Source organism: Mandrillus leucophaeus, unplaced genomic scaffold (genome assembly GCF_000951045.1).
Source record: "Mandrillus leucophaeus isolate KB7577 unplaced genomic scaffold, Mleu.le_1.0 Scaffold5243, whole genome shotgun sequence".
In the NCBI taxonomy this organism is placed as follows: Eukaryota; Metazoa; Chordata; class Mammalia; order Primates; family Cercopithecidae; genus Mandrillus; species Mandrillus leucophaeus.
Genome location: NW_012105635.1, coordinates 1 through 2302, shown reverse-complemented (window position 1 = coordinate 2302; position 2302 = coordinate 1). Strand labels below are relative to the sequence as shown.

Here is a 2302-nt window from a genome sequence, read left to right as displayed (position 1 = left end):
GTAAAGATGGAGTGTCTTTTTGTTTCCCAGTCTGGTCTTGAAATCCTGGCCTCAGAGGATCTTCCCTTCTTGGCCTCCAAAAGTGTTGGGATTACAGGTGAGAGCCGACACATCCAGCTGTCCTCACTTAAATTTTTTTTTTTTTTTTTTTAAGACAGAGTCTCATTCTGTTGCCCAGGCTGGAGTGCAGTGGTGTGATCTTGGCTCACTGCAACCTCTATCTCCTGGGTTCAAGTGATTCTCCTGCCTCAGCTACCCGAGTACCTGGGACTACAGGAGTGCTCCATCACGCCCGGCTAATTTTGTGCTTTTAGTAGAGACGGGGTTTCACCATGTTGACCAGGCTGGTCTTGAACTACTGACATCAAGTGATCCACCCGCCTTGGCTTTCCAAAGTGCTGGGATTACAGGGGTGAGCCACCGCAGCCGGCCCTCACTTTTTATAGGTGAAAAAATATGGAGAATTTGGGAAAATCCCAGGAAGAAGAACCAGTAGTGAGGTGCTGGGAAAACCCTGGGAGCATATGAAGCTGCTGTGGAATTTTACAGGAATTGCCCCTCCCTCTCTGTTTGGGTGATCCTTCTCTTTTGGTGGATTTTTTCATTTCAAAATCAGGTCTCTTGCCAGCTTTTAACTACCATTGACTCATAGTTTTTACCTTCACAAAGCTGTTTGCTACCACTATCAATCACTTAGAGTTTAAGAACTTTCTATTTCCACTCCTGATTATTGTCTGTGGGCCTCTTGTGCCTGCCTATATCTCTCTAGAATCTTCTAGAAGCAACTTGACTCTTTTAGGCCTTTGCTGCCAGCTAAGAAGGTGAAGAAAAGTCACCGTTGCAATAAAAAGAGGGCACTTTGTCTCACTTGGCAATAAACCACCACCACCACCAGCAGCAATAGCGGCACCCCCACCCCCACCAAACCAAAAACAAACAAGAAAAGAAAAAGGAAACCTGTAAGCAAAGCTCAGGGGAGCTGTGTTGAATGTAGGTACAGAGTGGGATTGAGGGCTGCAGCTGGGCACAGGATGCCTGTGCCCCAGCAAGAGTACAGGCTGGAGGAAAGTCATTCTTTATCATCTCATTGGCCCTTGGATGGTGTCGACAAGATTTAAAAATGTTTTTATCCTCTTTATTTTTAGTTGTTTTCAGTGGGAGGATGGGCATGAAGAATCCTTGGGAAACAGGAATCAATCAAGACCTTTGGATGCCCCTGCTTGCTCTGTCTCTAGAAGCCTCAAGCCCAGCATCCCCATGCCGATGTGCTCATCTCTAGTAAAACACCAGCCTTTCAACCCTCTCTCCACAAAGGCCACTAGAAAGTACTGTGATGCCAGGCTGTTCCACATCCAGGCAGCCTGGGTGACCACTGCCCTTTATGAGAATCAGAAAAAGGTGTCTCCCGAGTAGTTGGGATTACAGGTGCATGCTACCATGCCTGGCTAATTTTTGTATTTTATTAGAGACGGAGTTTCACTATGTTGGCCACACTGGTCTCAAACTCCTGATCTCAAGTGATCCGCCTGATTCGACCTCCCAAAGTGCTGGGATTACAGGAGAAGTTAAAAGTTTTAAAATAAGTATAATATTTCTTAATTCCTATAACAGACATGGACTCCATTTGAACAAGATACTTAATTCCATCAAAACATTGTCAAAACATACAAATTTAGTCACAAGACACTTTACTACCATCTGCCAAAGCTGTAGGAAACACACACATTTTCCATCTTTGAAATGAAACAGCGTATAATCATGTTTTCCAAAATAACAAAGATGCCTCTGCAGTGAATAGCACTCCCTTTGATGTGGCAACTAGTCCAATCGTGTTAACAACGGTGAATTCATCTTTTTAAAAAATTCTTTTACTGTTTCTCTTCTTTTCTCTCCTCTTTTCTTTTCTTTTCTTTTCTTTTTTCTTGTTCCGAGACAGTCTCACTGGTGTCGCCCGGGCTGGAGTGCAGTGTCGGGATCTTGGCCCACTGCAGCCTCCCAGGTTCAAGCAATTCTCATGCCTTAGCCTCCTGAGTAGCTGGGATTACAGGCACAGGCCACCACACCCAGCTAATTTTTTGTATTTGTAGTTTAACCAGGTTGGTCAGGGTGGTCTCGAATTCCTGACCTCAGTTGATCTGTCGACCTTGGCCTCCCAACGTGCTGGGATTAGAGGCATGAGCCACCAGGCCCGGCCTTATTGTTTCTATTTTCTAAATTTGTAATAAATCTGTTCCGCTTGCTGCTGTCTCTGTGTTAGTTCTCATTTCTAGCTTTGGCGCTGCAGCAGCCTCCGACTGGTCCT

At 45.2% G+C, this 2302-nt stretch overlaps 1 long non-coding RNA gene across 1 annotated transcript in view; it reads left to right on the top strand.

Moving 5' to 3' along the window:
* The window catches only part of LOC105551532, a 7132-nt gene extending 5273 nt beyond the window's left edge, over positions 1-1859 (top strand). Inside the window, exons 2-3 of the long non-coding RNA XR_001007872.1 lie at positions 770-959; positions 1146-1859. This is a non-coding gene — a long non-coding RNA (uncharacterized LOC105551532). The remainder of the gene's footprint in view (positions 1-769; positions 960-1145) is intronic.
* Positions 1860-2302: the final 443 nt, after the last annotated feature.